General features: G+C 35.8%; 1 long non-coding RNA gene across 1 annotated transcript in view; it reads left to right on the top strand.

The window, feature by feature from the left end:
* The first annotated feature begins 4,103 nt into the window (after nucleotides 1-4,103).
* The window catches only part of LOC148114556 (uncharacterized), a 36,808-nt gene continuing 13,076 nt past the window's right edge, over nucleotides 4,104-27,835 (top strand). Inside the window, exon 1 of the long non-coding RNA XR_015733027.1 lies at nucleotides 4,104-4,198. This is a non-coding gene — a long non-coding RNA (uncharacterized LOC148114556). The remainder of the gene's footprint in view (nucleotides 4,199-27,835) is intronic.

Here is a 27,835-nt window from a genome sequence, read left to right as displayed (position 1 = left end):
GATTTCCTTACTGCTTCCACAGTGTCCAAACAGAAGCAACTAATCATTTGCTTTCTTTGCTACCTCTATGTACTCCAATATCTCTCAATGTCCTATTTCTTAGCTTTGGACTTCTTGCAATTCTGAACCGGTGCTACTGGAAAGTGTATTGATAAGACATTTAAAATAGTGACTGGGGCATAGGAATCAGGCTATTCATCCAGCCAAAGATACAGTATATTCTCTATGGTGAATGGCAGGGGGTTTCTTGGATTTTGCACAAGAGTTTCCTGGCTTGGCTAGAGGGGTCCAGAAGAAGAACCTTTTCTGCCATGGCTCCTATTCGCTGGAACTTCATGACTTTCAAGGTAAGATCCGCCCCAGCTTCCTGAAAATCAAACTCTGTTAACTGGCAGGGGGCCTCTATGAAAGGGCGACCTATTTTGGACGTGGTTAGTAGTTTATGTATTGATCTTTTTTATCTAATTTGTTATTAAGTTTAATGCTTTAAGTTTTAATACTTAATGTTTTTCATATTTTACATATTCTAATTGTTTTATATTGTTGTTTTATCACAGTGTAAGCCAGGGGTGGGCTTCAAAAATTTTAGCAACGGGTTCTCTACCCAGTTGCTGGGTGGGCATGGCCATGGTGGGCATGGCGTAGTCGGCCTCCTGCACCATGGCGGGTGTGAGTGTTTTTGCCCTCCCCGGGCTCCGGAGGCTTTCTTTGAGCCTCCAGGAGGGCAAAAACAGCTTCCCCAGGAGGCCCTCTGGAGGCCAGAAACGAGCCCAAACTTCCCGAACTTCCGGTAGGCCAATTTTTCACCCTCTCTGAGCCTCTGCACCCACCCTCCACTTACCTGCATCCAAAATGGGCCGGATGGGTGATTCCTGGGAGGGGTAAGCGGGGCGGGGCCAGCCAGGAGTGGGATTTGGGGATTCTCCGAACTGCACAGAATCTTAGCTAGAGGTTCTCCTGAACCGCTGAGAACCCCCAGCAGCCTACCCATGGTGTAAGCCATCCAGAATTGCATGTGCAGCATATGTAAATAAATAAATAAAGTGCTTGATACCCTTAAAGGATGGCTGATGGTTCCTGAATTCAACCTATTTGGATCAATAGCCATGAGCTTGATATTTATAAAGCTTACTCCAGTCATTCTTATTGGAAAAGTATTGCCTTGGCCTATATTTACTTAATACAAATTTTGTGTTATCTTATAAACTACTCATTGATTCCTTTCAATGAGGAATCAATGTGGTGTTCATTGAAACACCACAACTTGATGTATGCTCATCTAATTACCTGTGTTAATAGATCTAACTGATTTTGCTTTTTAATATTGCACATTACTGATTTGCACTATGGAATGTGTTCCCTCATAGGCTGATATTAAACTTTTAAAGACATATTGACCTTTTCAAAAAGCTATTATGCCACATCTTAATTGTACTTGAGAAGAATCGCCCTATTTTTTAGAACTTTTCCCCTTGCTGTTATTTAACCTTTGTACTTATATAAATATGTTAGCAATGACTACTTGAAAACTGGAATTTTTTTAGTGCAAATTCTTGTTCCAGTTGGCAACATAACCAAACTTTAAAGTCATTGGGAACATATTTTTATAAGCTTCATTAAATTCTATACTTAAGCAGTTGTGCAGGTGCTTACTCTGCTATTGATTTACATTTTCCAGATTTTTAGTGTATTTTAAATGTTAAAATACATTCAGTCTCTCAATAAATTTTAATAAATACATAAGACCAATCATATTAATGAAATACACACACACACATTAAAGTTCACCAAGAACAATAAAGTAATTTAATAAATGCAGAATATTTTACAAGAGAATTGAAATGTTGCAGTTCTAATTCAACTTGATAAATAGTAAAAAAAATAAGAATGAGTAAGTTCAATAGCCAAAATGAGAAGTATCTGTGATGATGAATTATGAGCAGCAGTTGGAGCATAGAAAACAAATTTAATTAATAAAATATTCATGTAGAAATAAGAACCCCTCAATCTAAACTTTAATTTATATTGGACAGGCCAGACAGAAGAATTTTTAATTGCCAATTCTCATCGATAGTCATATTTTTATAGCTGTTTCAGAAAAATAACCTTAATTTTAATTTTAAAGTCTCTGTATCCCTATAGGTCTATGAACAGCATGGTGGCCTAGCCATGGGAGCAGTGCAGTGTCCTAGAAGTGAAGATACTTACTTCCCACTTGGAAGGTTGAGAGTTCAATCCTAGGCAGTGGAGGATGTTTCTCTATCAATGAGCAAGAAGAAAATATTTGCTGTGAATTCTGTGTAGGCATCAGGAAGGACATTTGACCAGTAAACTCTCAGCCCTGACTCCACTCCAACTAAAGGGATTACAGGGTCAGGAAAAAAAAACTTATAGTCTATCTCACATATTGACTTTTTAAAAAACTCATTTCCCTTTGTTTATTATGTCAACAACTGAGGACTGTCTGTGAAGTTGTCTCTGTGTATTTGACTGTTTGTAGTTTAAATCATTGTCATTTCTTTTTAAAGAGGAATCTCCTTAGTACTGATCTTTATTCAGAAGCCTACCAAGACAGTTGCATGTTCCCTAAAATGTCTAAACTAAATCCATAAATAGGATGTATAATACATTAAACGAGACATTTATTTAGTACCTCACACAATTTAACTTTTGCAGTTCATATCAGGTAAACTTCAGCATAGATAAAATCTCCTACGGTTTTTTTTCCCTCAAGCAGTTCTCATTCAATTAGATCAAAGAGAATTTTAGAAATTCTTTCAAAAGAGAAGTTTGGAGACATCCTTATGACTTACGAGTAGCATTTTTGCACCAGTTTGGATAGGAGCTGGCCATCCAAATGTGTAATTGACTTCCCTTTCATGGTATATTCTTCTCTATATCAATCTGCAATGTCTGTGACTTCATACACTTCAATTACATTCTAACAAGAGGCATAAGGTGGACAATCCTCTCATTTTCCCCCAAGTTGCATTATCACTGGTAATAATGTACTTCAGGAAGTATTGGAGAATTCTTCCTTTCTCTGCATAAAACTAATTCACCCACTTTAATTGCCACAAATGTGTGGATAATTTTGAAAGAGCTTTTGTGCATGATTCAAATAAAAAGATATAAGAATCCAGGGAAATCAGAAAACCAATAGGGACAAAGGAACATTTAATAAAGTTAAGAAAAATGAGGGGATGGTATAATGACTCTTCAACAAAATTGGTCTCCAAGATCTGAGTGTATCAATCAATCAATCACATTTGTTTTTCACAAAAGTCAATGTGAATAATATCATAACTCCAGTTTTCTAATCCTCTTCTGTATCTATAAAGTATTTTCAGAACAATACTATACTTGCTACTTTCAGATTACTAAGCAAAAAGATGGGTTATGGTAATGAAGATTCCTACTCAAACATATGCTTCTTCATCATGTAGAACAGTTTTTCCCAAAATGTACTTTCTACATACCTCAACTCTCAGATTTCCTTGGCTGGCAAGATCATTGCTGAGAATTCTGAGAATGGAAAGCTACAATTTTAGAATGACAGCTTGACTGGAAAAATATTGCAACTTTAATTTAAAATCCCACTAGAAGAAATCTCGTTAGACCTTCCTAGGAATTTTCTTCACAGAGAAAAATGGATATCAAATACGGTAGCTATCAAAACTGCATATCACTGGACATTTTTTTCCCAAGAAGAAAAATATTCTAAATAAAAAGAATGTTAATGAAGAACTGAATATCAGTGACACAACACATTCTGCCATGCATCATAGAACAACATTATGATGGGTAGTCAAAAGGCATGAATCACGGCCAATTGGGAGTGAAGATTCAGAAGCAGCAGATTTATTCTTCAGGCCCATAACTTCAGTTAGTTTGAGAATGTGAACACTTGGCATTGAATATTACGTATACTTTGGACCTGGCATGATGAAGTACTGTAGAAGCACTAGACATCTGGATGAAGACAAAGCTGCTGAGAGGAAACTTAGTCAAATATACTCTACCTCTATTAGTTATCCTACACTTGCTTATGGAATTTACCTGACCAATAGAATATTGTCTCTTTCCAGACAGGACATGTCTGTTATTTAGCATGTGGTCCATCCATGTTTTATGAGAATAATTTGCCATTTGGAGCAGTACTTTTGGATGAAGCACTTTTTCAGATTTTTCAATGAAGGTAATAGTTGAAAAGGGGCTTTTTGGGGGGGGGCATTGCTCTAAATCTTCTAATTTGCAAAGCACTCAGGTGAATTATTTCCAGAGCAGTTAAAAGCAAGTCCTTTGCCTTCATGAAGCAAAGATTAATTCATAAATTTACTCAGAAAAGATAAACAGCTATTTAACATTTTGATATATATTAATACATAACTATCACTTGGTACCGGAGAGAAAATTACATTCTAGCTGTGATCACCCAATATCCATCTTTAATATTGTATTTAAGTATTTAGTATACTTGAACTCCCACAGCAGAGAAATACATACATTAATTCTCCTACATCCTCAGGTACAAACTTTTATATGGTTTTCACCATATCTTTTTGGAGGGCAGAGGAGGAATTCCTCTATTTTTACTTCTATTGGACAAAAGAATGCAGTACTGATACTGATGCTGTCAGTTCATTTGACAGACAAAGCTATGACTTAAAGTCATGCTAAAAAAGTTTATATGCAAAATTATAGGCTTCTTTCTAAATTTATGGCATCCTAAAGTTCTTTTATGAGACTGAATTTCTTTTTTCATAACTTGCTAATTCTCCATGCCACAGTCAAGGAATGAGTTGAGCAAAATCTGTATAGCAACAATGAATCACCAAGGACTGAACTAAATAGGATACATGTAAGGAGGTAGCTGAGCAGAAAATATCTTTTTATAATCCTGGAGAACCAGCCAGAAGGTGGATGGACTCAGTGGCAATAGAGATGGGTACACTGTTGAAAGATCTGAAGATCATCCTAGAGAATCAATATTGATTTGATGGCATATAATCAAACAAAGAAAAGTCAAAAGAAAAAGTTAATATACGCTAGAACCAAGTTAGTAATATTTAAGCTTATGCTTGGCAAGATCTGCCCTCCAAGACCATTCAGGAACTTCATCTTCTGCAAAATGAGGAGCCATGGTGACACAGTGATTAGAGTTCAGTATTGCAGGCTGACATTGTCCACTGCTAAGAGTTTGATCTTGACTAGTTCAAGGTTAACTCAGCCTTTCATTCTTCAGAGGTCAGTAAAATGGGGATCCAGATTGTTGGGGGCAATATGCTGACTCTGTAAATCGCTAAAGAGACTGCTGTAAAGCACTATGAAGCAATATATTAGTCTAAATGCTATTGCTATTGCCATTTGTTAAAGTGACAAACAGGCTATTACCGTGGAATATCTATGCAGTGGAAGCTGCACCGGCTACTAGTCTGGTTCTGGTTTGCTTCTGGGTGCAGTTTAAGATATTAGTCCAAAGAGTACATGTGTATTCAATGCATGTTAGGTAGAATCTCAACCCACTGAGAAATTTAGTAAGACGAAAAGTAAATATTATTTTGGGGACCTGATTCTTATGCTATAGGCAATTTTAGCTCTGTTACCGATTATGTTTAGGAAATTTGTACATTTCCAGCTTTCTCAAAGAGGCTTTGGAGAGGGTATTGATGATGTTTGAGAGTTTGTTCTGAGAGCAAGAAATGGTGCTGGGTCTAAGGAATACATATGCATGATAATATTTTGTTTTATTACATTGCTTCTTGATGTTGTTTTGGACACAGCAATGTTTAAAATGTTTAGAATAAGTTCAGCAGAAGTAGCACAGAACATATAGTAAGAAAGAATAAAAAAGCAAATAAGGAGTATATGTCCAGCTTTCTTACAGCAAACGTGCAATATGATTTTGATGAGAAGGTGATAGCAAAGCTATGAGACTTTGATCCCATTAACATAAGGTACGGGAAGAGGCTATAGTGCTTATTTAGCAAAAGTATCTAATAATCTAGGGTAAAGGAAAAAAGAAAAAGAATGAAAATAAAAACTTTAATACGGAAGTTTGGGTCATGCCTGGCTATTTCTGACTCAAAAGCATATTATTTTGCAGGGAAGACTGTTTTAGTATAATCTGGCTTCTGAAGTTCACTAAGCAGGATAATTCTTTGTTCATAACTGTTCACAAGGATAAAAGAGAAGTCAGGGAGTGTCTATTTTATTATTCCTTTATTCCTATTGTGAAGGGCAAGGAGAGCTGTTTACAAATGCTTCCAGTAGTTTGCTAGTGATGTTGCAATGCCTATCCGGTGCATTTTTCTTCATGAAAGCTGTGCTTATGTTCTCTCTTTCTGCCTCTGAAAATTCTATGAAGCCCTTGTTCAAGAAAAAAACCTTGAAGTCAAACCTCCTTTAATTACTAAGCGCCATTGGAACAGGCAACAGATGGACAAAGTCAAGGAACTGTAATATTTAAAAGTATCAAGAGAGTTTAAAGTGGTAATTTGCCACTGACTCACTTTAATGCAAAAATGTGGGTGGTGGGCAAAGTTCATGGCTGTATCATAGTGAAGGAGCAGATGGTGTAGAACTTTGGGGATAGGAGATGCTTTGGAAGAAGTAATTTGTAGTCCTCCCACTGAATATTCAGTAAATGAAAATTGGGACTATTTCAATTCATGGAACAGAGGTTACCCAGGTATAAGATGAGACGTTCCAACTTCAAACTCCTGGTCAAAGTTTCTGTAATTGAGGATTTCAGTTTTTAAGCATTCAACTCTGTTTTAATTCAGTAGGTCATACCATGCAGGCTGGGTGTCCAAGCATTTACTTTCAAATGAGATTGCTTGCATTACAGAATCAGTTTGTATAACAGTGATGGCTTCCCACCAGGGGAAATATGTGAGTGCCACTTCTATAGCAAATGTGTGAGTGCCATTTCTATAGCATCATCTATGTTACACATAATGTAAAGTAATTAGAGATGTTTTGCATTTTACTACTGGAAGCCTTTTCAAATTTTGTCCTCTAGTGTTCATAAGCAGCCTGTGCCGTTTGCTCATGCAATGAATTCACTTTTTCTTTGCCAAAGCAGCAGCCCTGATGAATTGTAATACAGGTAGTCCTCAACTTATGATCACAATTGAGCCCAAAATTTCTGTTGTTAAGTGAGATATTTGTTAAGTCACCTCTCATTTGGACTACTGCAATGCACTTTACATGGGGCTGCCCTTGAGGAGCACTCGGAGACTTCAACTGGTGCAGAATGCGGCCGCGCAGGTTGTCATGGGGTTACCTCGGTACTCCCATGTCGCACCACTCCTTCGCGGTCTGCATTGGCTCCCGGTTGTCTTCCGAGTGCAATTCAAGGTGCTGGTGATCACATTTAAAGCCCTACATGGCCTAGGACCAGAGTACTTGCGAGACCACCTCCTGCCACTGGTAGCCTTCCATCGTCCAGTTCGGTCCCACAGAGTTGGCCTCCTCAGGGTACCTTCGTCTAGACAATGTCGACTGGTGACCCCTAGGGGGAAAGCCTTCTCTATGGGAGCTCCTATCCTCTAGAATACGTTACCCCTGGAGCTCCGGATAATCTCCGACCTCCGAACCTTCTGCTGAGCCTTAAAGACCTGGCTCTTCCAACGGGCGGGCCTGGGTTGACTCTAAACTGATTTTGTAGCTTTTTAAATTCTTAAATCTTAAATTTGAATTTGCATTCCCACGTTTAACCTTATTTATTGGATATTAAATTTGCTTTAATTTGTCTTTTAACTTTTGTATTTTCTGTTTCTTATTGTTGTGAGCCACCCTGAGTCCTTTGGGAGAAGGACGGCATACAAATCCAATAAGTAAGTAAGTAAGTAAGTAAGTAAGTAAATAAGTAAGTAAGTAAATAAATAAATAAATAAATGAGCTTTGCCCCATTTTATGACCTTTCTTGCTTCAATTGTTAAGTGAATCACCACAATTGATAAGTTAGTAACCTGGTTGTTAAGTGAATCTTTTTTCCCCATTGATTTTGCTTGTCAGAAGATCACAAAAGGGGATCACATGACATAGCAACGGTCATAAATATGAACCAGTTGCCCAGCATCTGAATTTTGATCACATGATCATGGCGTTGCTGCAAAGGTCATAACTTTGAAAAGTGCCATTGCAACTTTGAATGGTCATTAAATGAAATGTTGTAAGTCGAAGACTACCTGTAGTAGTAATAGTAGCAGTTGTGTAATAATACTCAAAAACTATTACATGCTTTTCAAAAGAATGAATACACAAATATAATCCATTTACTGATATGAATATGCAAACCTAGGATATTTTTACCCAAATATACTTGATGAATGAATTATAACATATTTTTAATCAGCTAAATATTTTTAATCAGCCAGCAACCCTAAAATACGTTGAAAATCATTGCATCCAGCAAGCAGGTGTTTATCTTGGATAGAAGGGTAAGGGGAATTTAAGAACCAGAACCAGAGAAGTAGTAATCAAACCAAATTGCTTAATTCTCTCACTACTTTTTTGGCAAAAAAAACATTTTTTTAGACTTTTAAAGTTATATTTTTCATTTAGTTTGATGAAATTCTTTCAAATGAGAGGATAATTTCAATGAATTCTCTTGGGTATTCATGCCCCTATTTAGTTGCTGTAGGCATGAAAGAATTATCTATTATTATTCCAAGGATTTGTAATTTCTTTAAACTCCTTTACCTGAACAATGGGTCAAGAAAAAGGAAGGAAAGTACTCCTCTTATGTTTTTCATTTTCTATCACCACTTAGGGGAAACAAATTTTGTAGACAAATTTTGAGAAAATTTGTTTCCTTCCCCTAGAGAAATTTGGAGAAACTACCCAAATTTGGTAGAGAATTAAAAAAAAAAAAAGGTGATTTCTCTCCACTCCTGGTTACTAGCAATAAATGCATTTTATGGGATGTAGAAAGGCTACCCTTAACACTCTTTTCTCATACACTATCTTGAAAGCCATCAAAACAAATGGCCATCTTTGCTTCTTGTGACAGGGAAATTTATTGGCTTAATTATGAAGAAAGGCCTCCTCTCTCCTTTCCATCTATTGACCTTGAGTTATTTAAGAAGAGACTCATGGTTCCCCAATGCAACCTCACCATGTAAGGATTAATAAAGCAATAAAACAAGATTGGGCATGCTCCCCACTATAGTTCATCTTCAGAATCTTACGCATAGAAGAGGCCCATACTATTGAGGCCCAGAACTATTGTTTTCCTATAATCAGAGCTCTATTTAAATTGATACTTAGTGATTGCATTCCTTTCTAAAATAAGATTTTAGTGAGTTTTTTTTAAAAAAATGTTATGAATTGGAAATTAAGTTGAAGCAAAACAGAAAATGGCATTGATATATCTTTGCAATAGCTAAATAGTAATTGTAAAGAGTTGCAGAGGATGTATGGACTTAAAGATTGGGCAGGAAGAAGTTGACTTCTGCAATAATTCTGTTTTTGCTAATGAAAATAGTTTAAAAACTTGTTTAAAATTTCACTGTTGGAATTAGTTTAGTGCACAGTAATTCCAATAAAATGGTCCATGAATTAATAATAAGATGAGATTGCTTGAGGAGCAGCAGCCTTGTCAGTATGCATGGATTCAGTAATAGTAGTAATTGTAATGAAGGAATACTAAAACACAATGTCTTGGTCTTTTCATTTAAGGATAATAAATATTAATAATAAATTCCTTTCTGACTTCTTTTTAATTTTTTCCTTTTAATTATAGACTGAAACAATTGGGTTCCCTGAATGTAGGCGTAGGAATGTGGTGAGTTATTCATGCCTCAATAACTTTTTATGCTCTCAATTACTCATCACAGTGCCAAACTGTGAGTATAAGAAAGTACATCTGACTTTAATTTCATGTTTTATCATGATCGTGAGAACCCTAACTTCTCAGGCATTATCTGAATTGCTGGACATTCCTGCTAATTATTGACTTAGTTTTTATGATTTCATGGGCTGATGCAGCCAAGGATTGCTTGAGTTATTATCTCCCCCCCACTTTTTTTTTTTTTTGCATTTAGCATTTCTCCTTTCACTTATTTCCCAACATCTGGATGCAATATACAGTCTTTCAGTGGGTCATGTGTACTAGTACAAGTAAAGTAATAACTAGCAGTCAGCATGGGTTTGTTAAAAACAAATCATGCCAAACCAATCTTATTTCATTATTCAACATAGTGACTAAATTAGTAGACCAGCAAAATACTGTGGACATAATATACTTAGACTTCAGCAAGGCATTTGACAAAATAGACCACAACCTACTTCTTGGTAAGCTAGAAAAAAGTGGGATAGATAGCATCACCACCAGATGGATTTGCAATTGGCTGACAAACTGTACTCAACAAGTAGTCCTTAATGGGTCTAAGTCTACATGGAAGGAACGAAGCAGTGGGATGCCACAAGGTTAAGTACATAGGCCAAGTACTCTTAAATATCTTCATAAACTACAGATGAAGGAAAAGAAGAGGAATTTACCAAATTTGCAGATGATACTAAGCTAGCAGGAATAGCTAACACCCTAGAAGATAGGCTCAAGATCCAGATGGATCTTGACAGACTTGAACACTGGGCCCTGTCTAACAAAATGAAATTCAATGTAGAGAAAAGTAAAGTTAGGCAAGAAAAAACAAAAGTACATATATAGACTGGGTGAAACCAGGCTTAAGAGCAGTAACTGTGAGAGATCTTGGAGTCTTAGTGGACAACCAGCTAAATATCAGCCAGCAGTGTGCAGCAGCAACCAAAAAAGCCAATGCAATCCTAATTTGCATTAACAGAGGGATACAATCAAGTGAGGTACTAATACCACTCTATAAAACCTTAGTAAGACCACACCTAGAGTACTGCATCCAGTTTTGGTGACCACACTATAAAAAAGATGTTGAGGCTCTAGAAAAAGTGCAGAGAAGAGCAACCAGGATGATTAGGGGACTGGAGACTAAAACATATGGAGAACAGTTAAAGAAACTGGGCATGGCTAGTCTAGCAAAGAGGAGGACATGATAGCCATCTTCTAATATTTGAGGAGCTGCCACAGAGAGGAAGGGGTCAAGCAATTTTCTAAAGCACCTGTAGGCCAGACAAGGAATAATGGATGGAAACTGAACAAGAAGAAATAAGGAGAAATTTTCTGACAGTGAGAACAATCAACCAATAGAACAGCTTGCCTTTGGAATTTATGGGAACTTCATCATTTGAGACTTTCAAGAAGAGATTGGACTGCCATTTGTCAGAAATGGTGTAGGGTCTCCTGCGTGGGTGGGTGGTTGGACTAGATGACTTACAAGGTCCCTTCCAACTCTTAATCTGTAAAAATATAAGTATTTATAAATACAGCTTTGATCATTCCAATCCTCTTCCTTTTCATTCTGTTTGTTGCTTTTAAATCTAATTCTGCAAGATCCATTTGATATTTTTTAATGTAACAGATGAAAAAGAAGAAGAAGAAAAGCTCTATTACTCCAAGGTTTTCTTTTGATCCTCTACCAATTACATTGTTGCACTGATGCCAGATCAGAGTGCCAGAAAAAATATCCAGGAATTTTTCTATGGAGATACATCTATCTTTTTGAATGTCACCCATACTCATGACTTATCACATGCTTAAAAATAAAAAAATAAATTGGATGCAACAAGCTGCTGTTAGTCAAAAAAATCTCAAATGGTCAAAGTATTTGTGCTTTAGCTTCAGAAATCTTTTATACTCCCTACATTTTTTTTAGTGAGGATATGAAATTTCTGACTGTCTATGAACTATACAAAATCTTTCCACTAACCATGCTATTTAGTGGTTCTAGGAACTGAAGTTTAGCAACATCTTGAAGGCTTGGGATTCTTATCCTGGTTTATACCTTCAACAATTCTGTTTTCTATTTGGTTACTTTAACTTAATTAGTTATATCTGAGGAAGGCTATTTTTATGCTGGTGAATGTGTGGTAGCTAAATCAATTATAGAACATAGAATGTATAATAATAGAATTGGAAGAGATATTGGAAGTCTTCTAGTCCAACTTAAGCAGGAGACCCTATACCATGTCAAATAAATGATTGTCCAGTCTGTTTTTGAAAGCTTCCAAGCCCCTCAAGCAGGGGGTTGGATTAAAAGACTTCCAAGATCCCTTCCAATTCTATTATTCTACATTCTATGTTCTATAATCAAAGTCAACAAATAAAGTAAAGTTTCAGTTCTTCAAGGACAAATGTGGTATTCATCATATGCATTGAGATAGTGATGACTCAGACTTCCCGGCAAGATAGTTGAGAGGTAGAAGTCACAGAATATTAGACTAGGAGCTCATCGGGGAAGATAGGAATTTTCATTCCAAAAATATATAAAAGATTATATTACAATCAAAATGCTACATTAAAAGCAAAATGTTCAGAGATCAGCATATTAATGAAAGCATGATTAAATGCTTCCTACCATACTCATAACTGATAGTATATCAAGAAAATCTGTTTTTTCTTATAGAAGAATATGGATCAACTATCCAGTAACTGCAATCTATACTTCTCAAGATGTCTAATTCTACAGTATTCATATTAATTACAGATTCATCATGTTATTTTGGAGCTATGTTGGTTTACTCAGGGACTAAAATGTCATAGAATTCTATTAGATTAAAAAATAAACTGGTGCAGGGACAAAACCAAACATATGGATAACTTCTTATAAGTGAAAAATATTATAGATAGCTTATCAGAGTGTATAGTATGAGCCAAGAAGAACTAAAGGGGAAAAAAATCAGATTTAAATGAGATTTTCTATCCAAAAGAGAATATTGCAACTTCATTGCTGAGTGCCCAAGAAATCTATTGGGGGGGGGGAATTTGTTTGCTATTCCTTTAGCTCATTCAACAACTTTTCATGAATTTGAGGGAATTAAATACCAGAGATAATGTATGAAAGAGACTATGAAATTATTATCTATAATCTATTATAATGTAAAGGTGCCTTGAAGCATAAAATTGTGCTTCATGGTTATGACAGCCAAGATGTTTCTTCCTCCTCCTCCTTGTCTTCCACCTCCTCCTCCTCCACCATCACTACCAGCAGTATCACCACAACCATAATTTCAAATGTCAAAGATATATGTGGGTCCCCATAAAAATTGGGCCACCAATTTTTGGTCTTAACGATGAATTCTATAAGCCATTAATAGTGAAGCTCTCAAGAATATATATACATATACATACATGTATTATGTATGTATGTATAAAGCTTAAGTCAGAATAATAACACATTTGCATACCATATAACAGGTGGCTAATAGCTTTGGCTCTACAATTTTTGTGGCCCTTGGGATATAGTGATTGTCACTGCAGTTAGCAAAATGCAAAATTGTGTTTGAAAGTATATGAGCCCTAACAGATGATTCTGTCTTTGCTGATGATTCCAGGTCACTGAAGTGTAGAAATATATGACCAAACATTTAAAGACCTTAATTTGATCAAAAGGTGACGAGATTAGTTTTATTGTAGTGTGTAACTAGCTGTCCTCACTGCAATTAATGGACAAAAGCATAAAGTTTCCATCTCAGGTCCACTGGCATTAAAAAAAAAGATTGCTGCCTTTTCAACTCATAGGCAGAAGGAAACGAAGCTCTTGATTAATATGGACAGAGTAAAACTCAGCTTTTGTCAAAGCTTAAGCCAGGAACTTAATATAAAAGTTAAAAAGAAGAGGGATCAATCCTACTTACCCATTTCTGAACCTGAATTATGGGTGTAAGGTATCCTGAGCCAGCAAGTTGTACTATTTTCATGTAATTTCATAGAAACAGCAGCTACTTTATTCCACAGTCTCGTGACAGAAACCAATTCGAAGCTGCCTTTAAATCAATATGGGAAACCTAGAGGATGTCTCAAATATGTTATATTGAAATGTATTGAAAAAATAAGCCATTGAACCTCAGTTCTCTGCCAGGGTTTTATTTTGTGTCACCCAATCTATAAATTTCCTACAGTGGTCCCTAGTATACAACTTGCTTATTAAACTGAACAAAATGATGGATTGGAAATTAGCTATCTCTCCTTTCTATATTGGGTTAATGGTGGATTTTTTTCACTCTTAACTGTTCTAGAAAAAGAACTCTATAGGAATGCAATCAGTCCACAACTGCTGTTAGTGTTACAACTAAGATCAAATTAATTCCTGCTACTTTACCATCTTTTAGTTGTGAGACCAGCTTAGTTCAAAAGAAGACCTTGTGAGTCAGTTTGCAGTGGCATTCTGACAGTGACCCAATATAATTGGGACTTTGGCACATTGTTAAACAAGGCACAAAAATATTCAGCTTAAACCTCAGGAACAATCAGACAATGGGGCTTAGTTGAAACTTTTGGAAAGAAGTGGGGGGAAAGGTACCAGAAAGCAATTAAATTCTCCTTTTCTTTTTTTCCCCTGTACCTGAACAAGTTTATGACATGTATCTAAATTGCTTACAAAGCAGGGCATCTGTAAAATGTAGAGGAGATAGGTGATAGAAAGCTGCAACATAGCAAGTTTAATGTCATGATCCAAGCCCACTCCTTTTACATGCATTCTGTGTCAATGCTTGTAAAAAATGCTGGAATTTGGATGACAAAGTATAACCTCCATCTTGAAGATTTTGACCTAATCCCGGCAGATGACACTGATAGAAAGACCATGTTGTACACAGTAGGCTACTCCCATGTTATATTAATCCTGGGGAGGGGAATTAAACTGTTCAGTGAATATGAAAACAGTTCTTGGTGGAACTGTAATCATTTCTTGAATGTGAGCAAAACTCCCTTCAAATATTTTTCTGAAGAAGGAATGATCTGGATTTAACAGGGAAGGAGCCATACTCACAGAAGATTAAAGGGACTGGCTTTCTAATCTGTGGCTCCATTCTACATATTTTTCACCCTCAGCAACTGCCATATTTATAAAGAGTTGTTTTTCTGTCTGATGCAGACATATGCATATAAACTGTAATATTTTTATACACAACAATATTTCACAATCGTTCTTCCCCAAAGACTCTTATTGTAATCGGGATTTGTAAAAAATGTCTCTAGCATAATGCTTCCTCTTCTTTTTTTTACTTTTTCATATAGAATTTTATTTCAAATTTTGCAAAGCCTATTGCTTCCTAACCTTTACTAAAACATTACAAGTTTGGCTACATGAAAACAAATATCTAAATGGAATGCAGTCCCTGTGACTTATAGGATCGTTAACATTTTCTGTAAACAGAAAGAATCCCTTTATTTCTCTCCTTCATAATGAGATAAATTCCAACATTTATAAAACCCTTGTCTGGCATATGCCTGGTTCACAGAATTGCAGAATGTATGAGTTGGATAGGACCTACAGGTCATCTAATCCAATCCCCCTCTAAATGCATCATCCATTAAAATACAGATTAAATTATCCCCCATTTGGAAAGTGGCAGTGAGGAATATCTACACAGACTTCTCTATGACTTAACTGCTCTTACATCTGGAAATGTTTCCTAACATTCAGACAGAATTTCCTTTCTTTCAATTTCAGCCTATGGATCCTTGTTCTCTTCATGATTTCACTTTCACATGACTTTTAGAAATGTGTAGACTGCTATTACTGTATATCTCCCATCAGTCTCCCTTTTGTTTTGCACACCAAACAAGCCCAGCTCCTTCACATAGAGCTTAAGTCCCAGTTTCCTAACCTTCCTTAGTAGCTGTCCTATGAATTTATTCCAATTTCTCCATGTCCTTTTAGATATATTGCCCAGAAATAAATACAGTATTCCAATGATTGCACTGTACAATGGAACAATTAACTCATGGAATCTCATTGAATGCAGTCCACTTATAAACTGCTTGCTCATTTTCTGCTAGTGGTCCACTAATATCCAAATTCCCACCAAACCTGATCTCCTGATTTCACCTACCCAGATGAAGACTCTTACATTTATCAAAGCTGATTACCATGCAGTTGAATATGACCTAAGAAGAACATATTGATGCTGTTTTGAATGGTTATTTTGCCCTCTAAGGTGTTAGCTCATCTCCTTTAGCAAATTGCATAAGCATCCCTTCATTTCATCATCTAGGTCATTTATGAAGATGCTGAATAGCTCTGAGCCAAGAATGGAAACCTAGGAATCCTGGGGATACAGTACTCCACTCCAGGATGATGCAGCACTAATTATAATCAACTTTTGGATGCTGTTGTTCATCACTTGCAAATTCAGTTGGACCAGAATACAGTCTAGTTCACATTTATGTATCTTGTACAATGTACAGTAAGGTATGTACATTATCTGATTTTAATATAAATATTTATTAGCATTCAGCCAGGTAGTGCTCGATGGACTATCAGTCTATTATAGGATGTTGTTTTCTTAAGAAGCAAATTGCAATAACATATCTGGCCTTATGTCAAGTTAATTCTAATAGATATTTATGCAGAGTTCACCCAACCTAGAACAAATAAAGGGAAACAATATGGAGTTTGCATGGAAATCTCTGATAATAATATTTATTCCATGTTGAAAATGCAGTAGCTTTACAGGAAAGCATAGTGTAAACTGTTGCCTTTATTTCAACTTGGCACATCTCTTACACAAGTTTCACCTTTATTTTATATCAAAACAGTAATCTTTAAAGATAGGTCCACCTCAGCAAGAATGCTTGAATAAATTTCCATGGCTGAGAAAATTTCTCATACTTTAACCATAGCCTTCTTGCTACTTATGCAACTTATTGGCCAGAATCAGGCCAGAATATTTACAGTCTGGAAAAGAATGGAAAACGACATTCCTTTTTGATTCACAAATAGAATTTAGTGGAAGCAGATAGAAATTTGATAGCAAAAAAGAAAAGATTGCTTTGTAACTATTAAGAGAGAAGCAAAGCAGATGAACCATACTTATGAAATGCCAGCTTGGGCTTCAGGAACATTCTAGTCCTTCTGAATGCTTTAACCTCGTTTATCCTTTAAGTACCTACAGAATCATTTTACATTTGAGTACTTAAAGGATTAAATGAACTACATGGAAATGATTATTACTGCACCGAGCAAAGCTAATGTTTAAAGACATGCTGTTTTGCTGCAAACTAGAACTGCTTTTGCACTGTATGGAGACATTTAGCTTTTCAAAGTAGGCAATGATGAACCATACCATCAAAAACATTCTGCTGCTAATGAAAAAAATCGGCTAGTAACATTTTTAATGCACCACAAAAGAAACTCAAATATTGACTCCCTATGCATTTATCCTGAAAGTTAAATGAATTGAGATCAATGTTGCCTAATCTTAAACAATAGTGAAGATGATGATTTACATTAGTGTCTAAATGCCTTAAACATTTTGCATTGACAACTCTACATAGTAGTATTTAATATTTATCATGGCAAAATAGAGGATACATTTTCAACAGCACAGAATGGAATAATTGCTATTCCCCGCCTTTTAAAATCACACAGAGGTGTACATACAACAATAGTAATAGAAGAATAGATAACTATGTAAATAGGCTGCTATACAAATGTGATAAATAAATAAATATATCAAATCTGTCATTATGTCAATAGAAGATACTGTATATGCTCAACATATCTCCAGAACATCACTGACTAAAAGAATGCAAAGTATAATAATAAATGTGACTTATAATCACCTTAACCTCCTGTGATAAAAATAAAATTTTATTAAAATGATTTAAATAAAATTTAAATAAAATGATCTAAATTTTAGCATTAAAAGTTACTTGAAAATATAGTTTGTAATAATTAATTTTAAATTATGCCCAAGTAAATATTTATTTTTATTCAAGGGTGGAGGGTGTCACCCAATTCATTTATCATCATAGAGGATTGCAGTTTGGGAAGCCCTATTTTAGGCACTTCCATAGGGATCTGCTGCTTATACATTGTTTGACTGTCACATTTGTGTCCTCATCACAAATCTTCAAAGGAGAAAATGGGAGAATGGAAAGGGGAGTATTCTACCATCTAGCCAATGGCAGCAGAAAAATAAGAATAATTATAATAAGACTCCAGCCAGTACCTTACCCTTTGCCCTTTTTTTTCTTCACTGCATTTGCTGTTGCACTCTTTTCAGACAATGTCCCACTTCTGATCTTAACATGGTAAATGTGAGCACGATGCCATGCTTCATTTATTCATGGGCCATCACTCAGTGGTATAATATATAAGATATTTTTTAAAAATGGTCCATAGCACTTTTGAAGAAATCAACATGTAAAATTAACAGTAAAAATTACAGTGCTGTTAGGAATCAATTTAGGGAAGTCTGGGTTATTTTTATACAATGAAGGCAGCCAAAAAAAAAAAATGATACCTAAAGCTTTGGAAATCATAATATGCCCTCTTCTGGTTAATAAATTTCTAGCTGTTATTTCTTTTACAAATTTATGTAGGCTTCCCCCATTGACTTTGCTTGTGAGATGCTGGCAGGGGGTGTCAAAAATCACAATCATGTGACCACAGGAACACTGCAACAACCACAACTTGTGAATAAAACTTGTCTGAACTTCATGGAAATTTCAATTCCACAGGAGTAAAGGGTTCTAGATTCTTTAAGTTAGTGGATTTTAGGGACCTTGATTTACAAATTGGCAGTATATTACACTATTTAGACTACCTTGAGTTACAAACAAACAGATCACCACAAATACAAGTTGAGTTTTAGTAGAATATAGATTTTGTAATTCAAAACAGATATCTTTTTATCATAATGTTTTGTAAAGATTTATGTTTGTGGTACCTTCTCATTATAAAAGAAACAAACGATTAAACGTATTAGGAAAGCAGAAGGTATCCACTGGGGCAGAAGCTTCAATTTATGTTTAATGGCACAGGATTCTCACCCAACTAAACTTTGCATCCATTTGCCTTATTAGATTACTTGGCCTCTCCATCTTTCAGATAGACACACATAGATGTTATTTTCACAACACCCTTGTGAGTTCCATACTTAGTCTATGTTTAGACCCCAGTTGAGAGGAAATAATTGGCTTAACATCATCTAGGGAGCTCCATTATCCACTTGTAAAGTCCACCATATTCATTCACACAAAAAGATAGATATAATTTTCAGAGATATATTACCCATAGACTCTGAACTTTGGTCTCTTTGCTGTCCAACACCAGTAGTTGTGGTAGTACTAGGAACAGCAAATACAACAACAACAATAACAACAACACTAGAAAGGGGAAGACAAGAAAAGAAGTAGGAGTGGATTCTGAGAATAAATAGGGTGGGCAGGGAGGCAGAGCAAAAGGAAGAAAAGTAGGGTGGAGATTTGCCTGAACTCATACAGAACGTACTTGAAGGAATTGTAGTCCTTCAAAAGGTAAGGTTTTCAGCTCCACCTCTTCTGGCAAAGTGAAAATCAAAATTCTATTATTTTCTAGTATTTCCTAACTGGTTTTCATGCTGTTGCTGCTCCATATCTCTGTATTAATAACATTTTTGTTGGAACCAAACAGATGTAACTGTAATCCTATGCTTCTAGAAAATTTGAAAATTAAGACTGATTGACTGACTGACACGCAGTGGGCTAAAATTCCATTGAATCACAGTAGCGTATAGTAAATGCAATAATCACCATTGTTTCCACACTTCAGTGATGTTAAACTGTGTTTGCTTTAGAGTACTTGTGATTCAGCTTTAGCTCATGGACTCAGTTTAACACTTAATTGATGATCATATAAAGCCCATACTAAATTCTAGAACTTTTTAAAATTTAAAATACCCACTAAGAATTAAGATGTAATGATGCAAAAGTCATTCATCTCCAAGTTTATCTGTAGATATGGTATCCTTATTGGTACATGGTTTTTAAAGTAGAATTTTGCAAGATTTGGCATTACCCATTGACATCTTGGCTTGTCATTTCTGGACAGTTGTATAAGTGAAGCTGGAACAAGATAAGCAAATAGTAGCAATGAAAAAGAGAAAATTGACTTGGGAAGCAGGTTCTCCACACTTGCTCAAAAACAGGTCAAGTGCTTGCCCGCCCAGTTCCACAACTTCTCAACTTTCATGTGCTTAGACTGTTGCTGATTGTCTACTCTAATTTTTAATAGAGTACCAAAGAAGACAGTGGGATGTATCTTACTTGTGCTAAACCTGTGCCCATTTTAGTTTCATAATATTTGCATATGGTTATAAATATGAATAAAAATAATATCAAAAGAAGAACTTTGTTAATACTTCTTACAATTTTTTTACAATTTAAAAGATAAAACTGCCTTTATCATTGGTTCTATATTTGTTATACAGTTTACTCCTAAAATGCTTTTCAAACTAAAATGCTATGAACATTAAAACGCCTAATTACTAGACATAATCATTCCCTCCCTTTCTTCCAGTTCAAACAAATTAATTATGCATATTGAATCAAGACTTTAGGTGTGATCTTATCATCCCTGAGATACATCCTATGGACCATTAGATATTTTCAACCTCCTATTTCAAAGATGAAGATATGACGTTGCCACTATGATCTGGAGTAAAATGGAGTTCATAACCTTCTGCAAATAGAAGCAGAAATAACTGCTTCCCCAAACAAAAATGAAGCAATAGAAGAGAGAAAAAAATTATTCTCTAGCATCTTTATGTTCTGGTTCCTTGCCTGTGGTAAAGAAATATAAAGCCATATATTATTTGATTGGTTATTATATTTTGCTGCAGCTGGCACTTTATTAGAAAGCAAATTGATGCTGTCGGTTAACATATATGCCTGTTACAAACTGATATTTGCTCCATGAAGTAAGTAAATATGCTTAGATATGTCTTGTCTTTCTGCTCCTTGAGCTATCTTTGGATGACATGCTCTTTTCCTACGTAGAGTTAAAGATCTACATTAGTCTTTCTCAAACTTGACAAGTTTAAGATGTGTGGACTTCAACTACCTACCATGGCTGACTGGGGAATTCTAATAGTTGAAGTTCACACATCTTAAAGTTGCCAAGTTTGAGAAACACTGATCTATATGATAGAAGATCTTTAAAGAACTGTCACAGAGATAAAATAAAACTGAGCAGCAATGCAGATGGAAATTTTTCTGAAAGTTTCATCAAAGTATTTACCAATGTAGGTATTTTTCTGACACAATTTTTGAAGCATATGCTAAAATACAGCTGATGACTATAAATCTTCAGATGGTTCTTGAGGCAATTCTTTTCAGCTAAAAAGATTTTAAATTCAATTTCCCCAGGTCATTGCAAAATCAAAGTTCAGCCAAGAAATTTATGTGAAGGATTATCAAAAGACTGTATTATGTGTGTGTTCATGTGAGACAAAGGAGAACACAGAACTAAAATGCTGTTCCAAAATGGTATATATAGTCTTCTTTGCTTCTTCTTCTGATTGATTGATTGATTGATTGATTGAATGGTGCAGGGATGGGTTCTAAATTTTTTTACTACCGGTTCTGTGGGCGTAGCTTATTTTGTGGGCGTGGTTTGATGGTCATGTGACAATTCTTTAGGATTTAGCAGAGGTACTGGTCTACCAGGCTTTTAACTGCTTGCAGAGCTGTACCGGTCTACCCATTTTTCTTGGAACATTCCGGTCTACCCATTTGTTTTTGGAGGCACCGGTCTACCCATTTATTTTTTGAGTGCGCTGGTCTACCACCACACTGCCTTTTAACACTGATCAGCTGTAGGGCGGTCCTTTGAAGCCCTGCAGCAAGAGTTTAAACAGTTTTTTTCCCTTCTAGCTGATCAGCTTGGACTCAGGAGGCAGCAAATAGATTGTGGGCGGGGCCAAATAAAAGGTAAGAATAATGTGGGGGGCAGGAGGGCCCAGCTCCCAAACAAAGAGAACCAGTTTGGTGATGTCATATCGTCACCGCTACCAGCTCGGCCAAACCGGGCCAAACTAGCAGGAACCCACCACTGGAATGGTGGTGAGGGAGAAGTAGGATTAGATTAATATAGTTCATTTGTGAGCTGTAGACCTCAAACTAGTGACTTGAGATCTGTCTGCCCTACCTGTTCACATCTCTCTAAGTTTCTAAGTTGCCACGTTGATTGTTAAGTCTGCTCTCTTTCCAGTGTTCTCTGTTGATGGATAACTTTAAAAGGGATGCTGTTGTTCTTCTCCTCATAGTTATTTAGAGTACCCTTGTGTTGAAAAGCTCTTCAGATAAAGTGGGAGTGCTTAACAGAAGACACCCCTAAGGTTTTGGAGATGCCCTCTTGGCCCAATGGGCTGGTTTCCATCAGAAGCTTCATCTGATGCAGAATGTGACAGTGTGGACCATTATGAACACATTATAATATGCCCATGTAACACTTTTTTTTCATAAATGGCACTGGTTACCAGTCAGCTACTGGGTGAAATTCAAGATGCGAGTGATCTATAAACATCTTCATGGTCTAGAATGTCATTGTTTGGAAATCACCTTTCTCTCATTACTTCTGCCAGTCTGATAAGATTAGACAACATGAGCATATTTCAGCTACCATTTTTAAACAGGTTCATTTGACGGGACCTAGGCAGCTTGCCTTCTCTGCTCCAGTGCCTGTTCTCTGGAACGGGAATGGGACAACATGCCACAGTGAGTTTGCTGTGGCAAACTCACTGTGGCCAATTGCCACAGCTAACTTGCAGCAAGACAACTCATTGCAGGACAATTTAACAATTATATTTAATTATTTAAAATAAATAAAAATTATTTTAATTATTGCCATTCACATTTCATTCTGTTCCCCATTTTGCATTATTTCTTTAATGATTCTATTCCACCATTTCTTTGATATTAGTGTAACTCTTGTCCCATAGTGAGTTGTCCTGCATCAAGTTGGCCATGGCAAGTTGGCTCTGGCAAGCAGGCTGTGGAGAGCTGGCTGTGTCATAGACCCCTCTGGAACAGTTTCCCTTTGCCACCCTTAAAATGGACCTTGAAGATTTGGCTAGGTTAAAAGTGAGTTTTAAAGTCTTCCTTTATTTTTAAAACTATGTTTAATCTTAGTTTAAGATTTACACTGAATCAATAATTAGAGTTTGTTCCTGGAATGGTTTTTTTTTTTTTTTTTTTTTTTTTTTACTATTTGCTTTAAGCATAGTGCAATACATCATATTTCAAGCCACTTATCTTTCCTATTTAAAAAGCAATACAAGATTTGGGTAGAATGAAGTGGGACTAGAGATAAACAGTTTTTCTGCGAGCTTTGTTGTTACTGCAAGTGCTACAAAATTGTATCTACAAATAGAGGGCAGCAATAAAATTCAAAATAATTTTGATATGTTAGAAAAGTGAGGTGAAAATAATAGGATAAATCTGAGAAGTGACAAAGGCATACACTTTTAAACAAAAATTAAATGCAATAGTTTAGAATGAGAATATTTTGGCAATTCTATTGTGAAAAAGATCTTGCTAGAGTTGTTGATAAGAAACTGAATATGCGGCAAATGTCATTTTAGGCTGCACCAATAAAAATAGTTTCCAATTATATGAGATAATAGTTCCAACTTACTTAGTTTTGGTCATTTTCTAGCTTGAGTGGGCCCTGTTCTAGACATATTATTTTAGGTTTGATTCAGACAAACTGGAACAGGTTAAAAGAAGGGTAATAATTAGGGAACCAGAAAGTAAAGTTGATGAAGAAAAATGGAAGAAGCTACATTTAGCCCTGCAAAAAGATGACAAAAATGGGACTATTTTAGTGCATTTAAAATACTAAAAAAAAAAGTTTCACAAAAGAAGGTCAAGATATATTCTCTAATATTCTGGAGAGCAGCTATAGATACTGGAATTTAAAGGAAGATAGATGAAAAAAAAAACACGCTCCAAACAATAAGAGCAGTTTAGCATTGTAACCAGTGACCCAGAAAGATGGTCAGCTAGCCTTCATTTAAGGCTAGACAGCCATTGGTCAAAGGTTATTTTGTTTCAATTTCTGCACATAAGAGGATATTGGAGTCAATGGCCAAAATGACTTCTTCCATCTCTTGATTCTATGATACCAAACACTCCATCCAGACAAGAGCATGAAACAAGATCAAGCTCATTTATCTCCTTTTATGATATGACCATCTTTGGTGTGACTGATGCAGACCAGCTTCCAACATCATGAAAAAAGGATCCCAGTTTTTTTTGAAAAAAATTCTCAGGTTCAAAAAAGAGCATCTTAAAAACAAATTAATTATAGCACCAACTTTTAAGTCCTTTTCATCATCAGATGCTTTTAAATAACATCTTCAGAAAGCTGTTATTATACAGATGCACAGTGTGTTTGTTTTGTGTGGATTTAACCTCTAACTGAATGACGTTGCTTTCCATTTCCATATAAATTGTAGAGTTTCAACCCTCTGCCAGCAGCCAAGATAACTATCTCCAGTTCTATTTATCTGGGAAAGATCATGTCACATTTTTGCTCTATGAGATGTTTTTCCCCGCAACTAAAACAAGGGCTGCCAGAATTTGGATGGCCAATAGATGGCAGGAAAGAGAGCTGATGGCTCATAGGAATTTTGCAGATTAGACCTTGAAACTGTCATTAATAGTAAAATGCTATATTAGTACTATGGCTATATCCAACATCGTAGAGGGTCTCTGCAAAAGGTAGTCATCTAGATCTCTCTAAATATAATTTTCTATAGACAGGAGACTTTTATTTTGGCTTCTATTGGAATGCATTTCAAATTTATGAAGATTTGGAAAAGTTAGCAAAGTTGAGACATTTCCCACATACCTCAAAACATTTTTAATCTGGTTATCCCTAGCAAAAGCAAGGGACTAATTTTTCTAGATACAAAGAGGATTATTCCTTCTGGCTCACTGTATAGTAAATAGCTGGATAGCTTCAGGCCATAATATTTTCCTCTTTTTCTTTATTTTAATTGCAGGGTTTTGTTTTTTTTTACACAGGCATTTAAAGAACCAACTCATAACCACATTCCACAATTTGTTTTGTATGTTTTTTGTAGTTTAATAATTTAAATTGTTTCTATCTTTAAATATTATTTAAAGCAATTATTAATGGAAAGTTTATTCATGTCTTTCCCCAAAATTATTTAGGATCATCTGGTACATGGAAGATATTATGTGAATTTTTCCAAGTATAATTAAAATTATTTTGGAATGCATCTGTTTTTCAAATTCACCAGTATCTTTGCCATTGAACTGAAATATTATGAAAAATACTATTCAGCAAAAGTACCCAGATATGATTTCCACCTACTGAAAAATAATTGTTTGAAAAGGAGAATGGAATGGAACATGTACTGGTTGTTTAGATATAATTAGTTTCAACAAGCAATTGCTGAACTTCAAACTGTAAATACTTGATTTAATAAAATTTGAGCCTTGCCAAGTAGTATGTGTCCAACTTGCATTAAGAGTCCTGTTAGATGAAGAGAAATAAGTTTCTCCCAGCACTATATCTTAGATTTCAGAACTACATAAGGACAAAGCAGAGTTGCAATGGCCTATTGCCAATTTAACCTTTCTAACCCGATCCTTTACTCAAATGTCACCAGATTTTTAGCATTTATTAATCAAAGAATTTGATTAAGTTATGTAAGTAAGGATAGGGATTCTGTTGTATTCCAATTGCCTGCTTCCCACTGGTTTTTCAGCATAAGCTAGCTGTTCTCTAGCATGACTATGACTTCAAAACATAAGATTTGTCCATTAAGACATTAAGATCTGCCTTAAAGGACAGAACTTAAGTTTTATTACATTTCTCTGGCATTCTGTTATCAAAACATAATGCAATATCTTGTAAGCAGATCACTCACAACTATGGTGCCCATTTAACAGCCATACTTGGAAAATAAGAACTAGGCCTATGACAAGTAGCTTTGTCATCTAATTGTCAAATTTTATTTTTATTTGATCATCTTGTCTGAACTCTGTCCAAAAGGACATTTCAAGAGTTGTTAGTATTTTAGAAATGCAGCATTTAATAAGCAGACACATCCATTTCTCTCCTCAACAGTCACATGAGAAATCTGTGAGTATCAAAGTAAAATTCTGCTTGAATAATTATGTGTTAATTTTGGGTATAGAGAGATTTGTGCAGTATAGATCAAGTTTGTTTTAATTGGTTAATATTTTGTCATTTCTGTCTTCAGATCTTTCTCATTACTGATGAAATGAGCAGTTATTACTCTTCAGGCAATTTCACACATTCACTTAACCTATTGTAACTTGTTTTCTCTTACTTTTTTTCTTCATAGAAGAAGAGTTATACAATTTTAGACTACAATTAATTCAAAAAGATTTTAAAGGCTAAAGTACAATTGAAACCAGTGGCTTTTCTTTTGCGACTAATATGCAGGCAAGTAGAAAAAAGTCATAGAACTTTGTTTTTACATGATAGCTGCTGCAAGATTATTACAGGCTGAAAACTGGTAAGTTTTAACACTATTCACAATGGAGAAATGGTTGATGAAGGTGAGGGCACTTGAAGAGCTGGCTAAATTAACTTCTTTGATTAGAGAAAAGATAGTATCTATCTTCCTTCCTTCCTTCCTTCCTTCCTTCCTTCCTTCCTTCCTTCCTTCCTTCCTTCCTTCCTTCCTTCCTTCGGTGGTCTTCCGTGTGCGCTTCAAGGTTTTGGTTACCACCTTTAGAGCACTCCATGGCTTAGGACCTGGTTATCTACGGGACCGCTGCTGCCACCAGTAGCCTCCTACTGGCCAGTACGCTCTCATAGAGAGGGGCTCCTCTGGGTGTCATTGGCCAAACAATGTTGACTGGCAGCCTCCAGGGGGAAAGCCTTCTCTGTGGGGGCACCTACTATCTTGAATGAGCTCCCCCCAGAGATACGGAGGATCCCGGATCTGCTCACCTTCCGCCGCGCTCTCCAGACCTTTTTATTCCAGCAGGCTGGCCTGGCCTAACTTTCCCTTTTTCTCTTTTAAAATGTAAATTTTAAATCTGTTCTTAATTATTGGGGTGTTTTAAATCTGTCTTGGGTCAAATTGTTTAATTCGGTTTTATTTTGCTTTTAAATTTTGTATTTATGTGTTTTATCTTGTGGCTGTTCACCTTCGGGAGTAGGCGATATATAAATCAAATAAAACCTAAAACCTAAACCTATGAATCAGTGGTGAAATGTAAAATTTGTTACTACTGGTTCTGTGGGCATGGCTTGGTGGGGGGTAATGTGACTGGGTGGGCATGGCCAACTTTTTTAAAAAAAACTTTTAAAACCATTTTTTCTACAACCTCTTCGGCCGAAGAGGTTGTAAAAAAATGCTTTTAAAAACCTCTAACGATCAGGCAACTTGGCTGAAGAGGTTGTAGAAAAAATGCTTTTTAAAGCTTCTGACGATCCCAGCTGAGCTGTGTGATCATCAGAGGCTTTTTTTTTTACTTTTTACTTTTAAAAGCATTTTTTCAGCTGAAGAGGTTATAGAAAAAATGCTTTTAAAAATAAAAAAAAGCCTCTGATGATTGCGCAGCTCAGCTGGGCATGGGGGGGAGGGCAGGGATTTTTGCTACCGGTTCTCGGAACCACCCACCACCATCGCTACTGGAATGGGCGATCCGGTCCAAACCGGGAGCATTTCATCCCTGGTATGAATCTTCAATATATAAACAAATGTGCATGTCTCCAAATGTAAATTATTATTTCCTAAAGCATTTTATGTGAAAAATTCACATCAGAAAGTCAGAGCTATGATTCTGAGTTATGGAACAAAGTAAGGATAGTAATGAAACACCTTTATTTTAAAAAGGATTTTTAAATGGGTTGGGACTGACTAACTTAATCCCCAAGGACCAAATGAAGACATTCAATATTTACGTTGATTTGATTCTTGGAGGTTTTCCTCTTCCCCGTCATTTCCTGATATA

Source organism: Pantherophis guttatus, chromosome 3, assembly GCF_059756535.1.
Source record: "Pantherophis guttatus breed Tessera chromosome 3, ASM5975653v1, whole genome shotgun sequence".
In the NCBI taxonomy this organism is placed as follows: domain Eukaryota; kingdom Metazoa; phylum Chordata; class Lepidosauria; order Squamata; family Colubridae; genus Pantherophis; species Pantherophis guttatus.
Note: the sequence above shows the minus strand (reverse complement) of the source record. Positions and strands in the feature narration are given on the sequence as shown.